At 41.3% G+C, this 9,632-nt stretch overlaps 1 non-coding gene across 1 annotated transcript; it reads left to right on the top strand.

Annotated features, from left to right (window-relative positions):
• Positions 1–3,617: 3,617 nt before the first annotated feature.
• Positions 3,618–3,724, top strand: LOC135970734 (U6 spliceosomal RNA). Its single transcript, XR_010586592.1, has one exon. It is a non-coding gene; the product is annotated as a U6 spliceosomal RNA (small nuclear RNA).
• The last annotated feature ends 5,908 nt before the right edge of the window (positions 3,725–9,632 follow it).

Genomic DNA, 9,632 nt, shown 5'->3' with positions numbered 1-9,632 from the left:
GACAGCAGCGGTGAGCACTTCCGAGCCCGCTCGCTACACCAGAACGCGCGGCCAAGATTGGCTGGAAGGTTTTTACTTTGAACCTGGAGGATGAGCAATGACATCCCTCTCCACCTCAAAACTCGTCCTGAGCATTCACCTTCTGGGAGCAGGAGCAGCGCAGCGGCGCCACCTGGTGGTCCATGCGCTTCCTTTTGCAGATCACTCACAGCCCTGAGATCCTCCTCTCCTTTCCATGCACCTGGGTTTTCTTCACTGGACACCAACCTGCGTCAAGTTTCCTGTAAAGCAAAAGCAGCGCACAGGGCTTGCTCATGGAGTCCCTGCACAAAGTAGCCGTGGGGGCTGCGATGGACACTGCATGGGCACAGCAACTGAGTCGCCACTCACCAAGGCTGACCTGGCAGCTGCCACTGCTGAGGGCCCAGCCGATCAAAAGCAGCTGTTTTATTTTGGACGGAGAAATAAAACAGGGAATGGTAATTAAGAATAAAATAACATTATGATAGATAAATATGCCACTAAAGATATACTAGCAGTTTAAATAATTTTGAGACTATGAACAAGATTATGCCAATGGGGAGAACTTATTACAAGTAGAGAAAGCTGGAGTATTGCTCCTCCCCTCCTTGGTTGTCAGCTCCCGGTCCTGTGTGTGGGTGGAACGTTCTCCAGTTGCTCTATAGCAAAAGTTTGTGGGAGGAGGAATGGTGTCATCTCCACCTTTGGCGAGATCCATGTCACCGTGTTCAGGGGAAGGGCATGAACTCCCCATGCAGAGAGGAGGCTGTGGCTGTGAAGGTGCCTGAGGGAGAGGTGAGGAGCCGCTCCCTCTACACTGATGGCCAAGAGCCTGCAGACGGCGGGGCAGGCTTCCCCTCAGCTGTGTCCTATCAGGTTTTTCCAAGAGTCAAGAAGTAGACCTGCATATTGCCTCTGCTGATGTGAGCTGCACGCACACCTAGAAGTGAGGTCACCCCTGCTGGGGGTCCTGGGGCTGCTGGTTGTTCTGGGTGCTCAGAGGGAAGATGGGGAGGGGGCTTTGTGCAAAACAGTAACCATACTCTATAAATTATTTTTACCTTAACCTTTGTGTCATAAAATAAAATGTAGAACTCCAGAAGGAAAAAGAAACGGTCTAAAATTTGTGTCCCTGAATAAAAAGTGAACACCCATTAACCACCAGGGATAGATGTTTGTGAAGCAAACCAGAAACCCCATCATTTGCCCCAGCTCAGCAGTAAACTCTTTCCTCCCCCAAAGTAAAATACATCCTGACTTTCATGATCATTACTTCTTTGTTCTATTTTATATTTTTATCATCCAAAATTATAATTTAGTTTTACCTCTAGAAATACGCTTTTGTTCTCTTTTATTCTATAGATTCTTTCTTGAAATTTATATTGTGTGGTAGAACTTCCCATAGTGTGCATTTTGCTGATTGCTCCCGAAGCCATTGTTTGTGTTTTTATTATCTGGATTGCCTCTAAATTGGTAATTGGCTATGGAGGCTAGCTTATATTCAGGCTTGGTTTCTTTGTCACTTGTACTTGTTTGATGGTGCTGTATTGTGTTCTTCCATCAAGAGGAAGAACCTGACATTAGTTTTTTGTTTTATTGTGTTGTTAATTGCCATTGCTATTCAATGGTTAAATCCGTTAACTAATGATGGTTTGCAAAAGAGTTATTATAGTCTCGGTCTCTCATTCCTTCCTTATTTATTATCCGAATAATCTCTAAGTAAGAGATTCATGCTCCTCTACTGTTTGTTTACTACTAGAAATTTGTTAACCAGAGACTAAGCCAAGCATCTACTCACCTATGACCCAGCAATAGCACTCTTAGTTGTCAACCAGTAGAAATGCTTGTATGTGTGCACCAAAATATATGAAAATATTATTCATAGCAGCACGACTTGTAAAATCTGGATACAACACAATTGTCTATCAAAGTGAAGGGACAAGAAATATGAGCTATTTATAAAGTGGAGCATTGGACAGCCACGGAAGTGAATAGGCTACGATCACACACAGCAAGATGATGAGACCCAGGGGCATGATGGTGACTGTATAATGCCATTCAACTGGAACTAGCAGAACTCATCTGTGTTAGAAATCAAGAGTGGCTACTCTAGGGTGGGGAGGGTGGTTTATGACTGAGTAGGACCCAAAGGTGTTTCCAGCAGGCTGTGACTGGTGTACTTTGATGTGGGTGTTGTTTACCCAAGTGTTCACTTTGTGAAACTACACTGCCCACTTGTGGGTTGTCCTCCTTTCTCCATGCATGCTGTCCTTCCCTCAAATATACATTGCTGGTGTTTTGAAGCAATTCTACCTACACTAAGAAGAATCACTCCTACTGCATATCCTTGGAAATGCTGAATTGAAAAAATTAGTGCAATTATTTTTAATTCTAGGAAATAAATACATATAAAGAGGAAAATCTACAACAGCAGCAGTAGACTTGGGAGCTGACACCAGAACAGCTTTGGAAATGGCTCTCAAGCCAGGAACTAGGAATCAAACCCTAACAAGCCCATGGGAGGTGGGGGGTGTGAAATGATGCCCAGTAGTGCATGAATGAATGAGTCATGGGCAGTGGCTCATGCCTTGGCTGGCCAGTCACGAACTTGGGGAAAATAGAGTTGGAAAATCGGGAGGTAGAGGAGAGAGGTACGCATAGACCTCTTGCTATATGCCGAGTGCATGATGATACTGGTTGTGTGTGGATGCCTACCAGAGGGTCTTTAACGTACTGGGGCTCCCTGTAATCAGGTGAGTAAGATGGCTTGACGGACAATGCCACTCAGCCGCACAGGGCTTGCTCATGGAGTCCCTGCACAAAGTGGCCGTGGTGGCTGCGATGGACACTGCATGGGCACAGTAATTGAGTTGCTACTCACCAGGGCTGACCTGGCAGCTGCCACTGCTGAGGGCCCAGCCAACCAAAAGCAGCTGTTGTTTTTTTGGATGGAGAAATAAAACAGGCAATGGCAATTAAGAATAAATAACATTACGATAGATAAACATGCCACTAAAGATATAGTAGAGGTTTAAATAATTTTGAGACTATGAACAAGATTATGTCAATGGGGAGAACTTATTACAAGTAAAGAAGTTAAAACGGTTGCAAAACTTTATTTCCCTTCAGGCATATCCAGACTGTTTTACAGGTGACTTCCATCAAAACTCCGAAGAAAGTTACTGAATTTATACATAATACTCAAGAGTATGAGGAAACATAGAGAAAACCAGCAAACTCATTATTGTTTATGTATAAATAACATTGATTCTAAAGCCAGCAAGGAATACATAAGAGAAAAGCATGATATGATAATCACTTTGAAGCAATTAGAGGTAAAAATACTGAGAAAAACAATACTAGACTGTGTCCACCAATGAGCTATAAATAAATTAAATATCCTGCCCCGGTTATTCATCCCCAGGATACAAGAATATTTAAACTTTAAATCTGTAATGCATTTTACCACTTAATTAAAGAATAAAAGACAGAGATAATCACATTTTATTAGATGCAGAAATTACTGCAGATGAAATTCAACACTCCATCTCATCCACAGTTCTTCACTTATCTCCACTTCTAAGAACTTGTGGTCAGTACTTGCTTTGGCAGCACGTATACTACAATTGGAAAGATACTGAGCAGATCAGCATGGCCCCTGCACAAGGGTGACATGCAAATTCATGAAGCATTCCATATTTTAAAACTCTCAGTAAACTAGGTATTGAAGGAACATACCTCAAAATAATAAAAGTCATGTATGACAGACTCACAACCAGTATCATACCGAATGGGCAAAATTTGGAAGCATTCCCCTTTAACACCTGCACAAGGCAAGGCTGCCCTCTCTTACCAGTCCTATTCAACAAAGTATTGGAAGTTCTGGCCAGGGCAATCAGGTAAGAGAAAGAAAGGATATTCAAACAGGACGAGAGGAAGTCAAATTGTCTTTGTTTGCAAATGACATGATCGTATATCTAGAAAACCCCATTGTTTTAGCTGAAAAGTTTCTTAAACTGATAAGCAACTTCAGTAAAGTCTCAGAATACCAAATCAATGTGCAGAAGTCACAAGCATTCCTATACAACAACGATAGACAAGCAGAGAGTCAAATTGTGAATAAATTTCTATTCATAATGGCTACAAACAGAATAAGATGCCTCGGAATACAGCTCACAAAGGAATTGAAGGATCTCTTCAAGGAGAACTACAAACTGCTGCTCAAGTAAATCAGAGAGGACACAAACAAATGGAAAAACACTCCATGCTCATGGATAGAAAGAATCAATATCATGAAAATGGTCATACTGCTCAAAGTAATTTATAGATTCAATGCTATTTTCATTAAACTACCATTGACATTTTTCACAGAATTAGAAGAAATGATTTTAAAATTCATATAGAACCAAAAAGAGCTTTATAGTCAAGACAATCTTAAGCAAAAAGAACAAAGCTGGAGGCATCATGCTACTTGACTTCAAACTATACTACAAGGCTACAGTAACCAAAACAGTATGGTACTGCTACAAAAACAGATGCATGGACCAATGGAATAGAATAGAGAACTCAGAAATAAGACCACACATCTACAACTATGAGACTTCAGTGACCACATACAATAAAGAATACAGTCTATACAAAAATAGTTTAGAAAATGTAATTTTCACAGTTAACACATTATAATATTGAAAATGTCTGGTTTTCAACTTCAAGAAACATGAATTATGCATGTATGACTCATTCACAGGAGAAGCAATGGAAAGAAATTGTTCCTGAAGAAGAATGGACTGACTTACTAGAAAAAAACTTTGAATCAACTGTCTTAAACATAGTCAAAGAGCTAAAAGAAACCATGGACAAACAACTAAAGAAAATCAGGAGAACTACCTTTCACTAAATAGCAGAAATCAATAAATAATTTGTGAAAAGGAAGCAAATGGAAATCTGGAGCTGAAAGCAAAATGGAAAATTCACTGGAGGACTTCAAGAGCAGATTTTAGTTTGCAGAATGTAGAATCAGTAAGCTCAAACATAGGCCATTTGAAATTGCCCATTTGAGGAGCAGAAGGGAAAAAGTATGAAGAAAAATGAACAGAAGAGATCTGAGAGACAGCATCAAGTATATGCATTTGGGAAGTCCCCAAAAGAGAGAAGGAAGAAGAGGGGAGAAAGAGTATTTAAAGAAATAATGACCCCAAACTTCGGAAATTTTATTAAAAACATGAATCTGGGTATCCAACACACTGAAACATTTAAAGTAGCAGTAATTCAAAAATGTCCACACTGAGAGACATTATAATGAAAACGTCAAAAGTCAAAGACAAACAGAGCATCTTGAAAACAACAAGAGAAGGGACTCATATAGTACAAGGATCCTCTATGAGATTAACCGCCAAATCTTCTTCAGCAACCATGGAGTTCAGAAGACATTGGCATGACAAACTTAAAGTTCAGAAAGCAAAAAACAACGTGTCGCAACTGACAGTTGCATATTTGGCAAAACTCTCTGTCAGAAATAATGGAGAAATTCAGACATGCACAGGTAAATAAAAACGGATGGTGTTTGTCTCTGGTAAAACTATTCTACAATTAATGCTAAAAGGGATGCTTCACACTGAAATAAAAGGACATTAGATAGCAACTTGAAGCCATATGAAGCAAAGAAACACACAGCTAAAAGTAACTTCATAGGTAAATAGAAAAGCAAGTATTTTTTGGGAGGTGATAATTTGTAACTCTTCTTTTGTTTTACTCTATTTAATTTAACAGAAAATGCCCATCAACTGATGAATGGATAAACAACATGTAATCTATTCTGCAATGGAATATTATTTGACCATAAAAGGAATAATGTACTGATACATGCTACAACTTGGATGAATCTTGAAACCATGTCAAATGAAAGAAGCCAGTCACAAAAGGCCATATGTTGTATGATTCCATTTTAATAAAATATTCAGAAGAAGCAAATCTAGAGAGACAGAACCTGGGTTAATGGTGCTAGGGGCTGGTGGCAGGGGAGAGTGGAAGGTAACTGCTTAGCAGGTACAGAGTTTCCTTCTAGGGTGGTGAAAATGCTCTGGAACTTGATAGTGATGATGGCTGCATAACGTTGTGCATCTACTAAATGTTACTGCATTGTACACTTAAATGGTTACAATGGCAAATTTTGTGTTAATGTGTATTTTATCACAACTGAAAAGAGGCTGGCAAACATATTCCAAGTTTGCTTGGGAATCTGCCCTTATGTCTTTTCCCCTCATGATTTTATCTCCTATTCAGAGCTCACCCTTGCTCTTCTGCAAGTAGAAAGCTTCCTTTTCAAAACACGGTCCAAGATCAGCCAGGTCCAAACTCCAAAATGACTTTCTGTCTTGGATCCAAATGCTCAGATGCAATTCTGGGGCTAACTTCAGGGGAAAGTAGGAGATTATCCAAATAAGATGATTCACTGGGAGAAAGAATGTTTGACTTTAATGTTAGGGAAGTTATGTTTGCATTTCTAAAAGCGATCCTGCTTACCAGTGAATATATGGTTTTTGTCTGTGCAGGATGGAGTTCTCAGTAGAGGAATGAGAGACAGCCCTAAGAATATGATACACCTCGTGGGTAGCTGACTGACCCACACATCTGCCACCACCAGCTGAAGGAAGCGGCTAGACTCTACCCTCCGCCCATCCTTCAGTTGTATTCCGCTGGACATGGACCCTCTACAAGTGTGGACTTTCCTGGATCTCAGTTGCCCTTCCTGCTGTTGAGGAGTCTCCACTGGTTTGGCTTATGCCTAGGTGGGCTCTGCAGGAGGCTGAGTGTCTCCCAATTCTCAAGGTTTACATTCAGTGAACCCAGAACAAGCCTCAAAGTTCACAGGGACTCAGATTTTCATCTATGAAATGGAAGAATCCATCTCCCTCTTTCAGGGGTACACATTTATACATGAACACATACATGACAATCAATAATCTATATATTGATGGTGTTCTTAGTGTTGCCTTTATTGCTCAGCTGAACTCTGTAACCAAAAATTGGATCATGGATTGTGAAGGAAGAACTCATTTCTTTTCTCTGGTGGAGCACTCAGTAGGCATTTCTGCCCTTTGGGTTCAAATGAGAAAGCAGTTCTAGCTTGAGGCAGAAAGAAGATTGTGAATATTATTATTATTATTATTGAGATAAGGTCTTGATATGTTGCCCAGGCTGGAGTGCAGTGACTATTCACAGCTGTGATCATAGTGTCCTACATCCTTGAACTTCTGGGCTCTATCAATGTTCCTGCCTCAGCTTCCTGAGTAGCTGGGACTACAGGTGCATGCCACCATGTCTGGCCTCATTTCATTGTTATTTTACTTCAAATGTTTTATTTTAAATGTTAAAATATATGTTTTTATATTGGAAAAGTTAAACCCTATTTGATCACAGAAGACTTTAAAATGCACAGACAGAAACATCACCTAGGCCTTTCTTCAAAAAATCACTGCTATTACATTGTTGAACCTTTGTAGACTGCAGTGCAAATGGTGGTCCCCGGAGCTGTCTTGTGCAGTGGTGCTCATTTTCATTTTGTTATTTTATATATATATATATTTGTATATGCTGTCATTTTCCAAAGTTGCATTCATATGTTATGGGTTATCTTGGATGTTGCTTTTTGAATGTATAATTATACAAGTAGTTTTCCATGTTATAAACTTTGCATAAAGTTTATACACTTTTACAAGCTGCATCCCACTTCAGATAAGAAGATGTAACCCAACTTCTTTTGGATCCATCTGCTTTCATTTTGTCTTGTTGTAAATAATGTTTTGACAAGCATCTTTATATAGAGAGATTCTTCTATGTTTAGAATTTTAGAAAATTCATAGGCTACTCAAACGATAAATATTAAGACACAGACTTTTAAACATTTTTAATTATTTTCATCACATTGTCACATTGCTTCTCTAAATCATCTTACTGACACATTCAACCACACCTTTCAGGACATGCTAGGACTCAAGGCTATTTATGGATCTGGAATCACAGAGGGGTGTTGGGGGTAAATGTGGAGTGGAATCACAGGGTCTTGAGGGCAACTACCTCAAAGAAGACCAGTACTTTTTCGTTAGGGAAAACTGGATTAATTTCGCCAAATGTGGTTGAATGTAACTGGCAAATAATTTTCAGAGGAATTTAGGAGTTCAGTGTCTTTAGTTTCATCAGGATCTGCCCAGATGTCCCCATTCTGATTTTCAGGATCCCATTTATTCCCAATCAATGACTTCACTTAAATAACAGATATTCTTTGAGTCTGGGATTTGTTTTGTGTTGTAATTTAGCCACCCACAGAATGAGATTCTGTGTTTATTTTTCAGAAAGTTCAGCCCTGCAGCTACAGGAGATTAGGATTTCATTCAAAGGAAACAGAAACTTTTAGGTGACTTATGTGACTCATGAGCTAGAAGTTTGCAGCCTTGAGTTCATCTTTTTTTCCCCCATTTTGTCCAGCACAACTGCAAAAATCAGCCAATCACCTTATACTTGCTAGTTTAACAAAGTCTTCTAAGGTGTCAAATACATGATCACCCAGACCTTATAACTATTTGATTAGGTCTATCCAGTGGTGATATTCTGAGTATTCACACTCTCTGTACTACTGGAAATAGAGTCATTTGTGCCTTTAAATCCAAATAAGTTAGAGAAACAATTCAAGAAATCCCTCCACCAAATTCAGTGAACTCATTCTTAAAATTCTGTTCCAGTGTCCCTGTGCCCCAGTAAGCTGGACTGGGCGTGGTCTGAGGCCTGGTGGGTCCAGGACAGCTGGCTCAGCTGGGGTGCACTATGCCCTGGTGGGTCAGCAGCCCACAGTGGTGTTGGGTTTATGGGCACCAAGCCCATTCGGGAGTTGCACACACTGAGTCGGGCTCCAGTGGCCCCCAGGCTTCTAAGGGACACTCTCCGCCTGCTAGTGCCAAGCTAAGCTGTGGGGAGCAGCATGCCTGTTCACGTTGCCTGACAAACTGCAGCCCCAGCCCCTGTCACAGACACCCTGGCCTGCACCCTAGTGCTTTTCATGGCTGTGGCCATTCAGGCGCTACTTCAGATCCCCTAGGACTGGGAGCAGCCTGTCTGGGGGAGACCAGCAGGATGTCTATGGAAGGCTGCCTCATGCTACAAGGGCATAGTTAAGTCTTTGGTACAGAGACTGGTTGGCAAAGTTGAAAATGTTGCCCCAGGCCCTTTTGGGGATTATTTACCAGCCCCTGGTTTGAGTGTTGTCTGGCAGAACCCCAGGCTCTGGGAGCCGATCTTCCCTCACTCAAGGCCTGCTGCAGCCTCCCGCTGAGGTTTTGAAACCAGCAGGAGCAGTTGTTTTTTGGCATCAGGGACACCGCAGGGCTGAGTTGCTCCCTGCCTGGAGGTGGTCCCATGGGGCCCACTGTCTGGGCCAAGGATGGTGCAGAGCTGGTGTCCTCAAAATGCATCCTGGTAGAGTCCCAGCAGCTGCAGGTGCTGACTGTCTCTCACAAGGACCCTGGGGACCTGCAGCTGCAGCGACTCACCCAGCAGGAGTGGTGCCACTCAGTGTGCACATGAAAAATGCTCCATCCTCAGGAGATGACAAAGACGGG

The sequence above is a fragment of the Macaca fascicularis genome, chromosome 4 (genome assembly GCF_037993035.2).
Source record: "Macaca fascicularis isolate 582-1 chromosome 4, T2T-MFA8v1.1".
Classification (NCBI taxonomy): domain Eukaryota; kingdom Metazoa; phylum Chordata; class Mammalia; order Primates; family Cercopithecidae; genus Macaca; species Macaca fascicularis.
The sequence above is the reverse complement of the archived record's forward strand: the minus strand, read 5'-3'. Positions and strand labels throughout refer to the sequence as shown.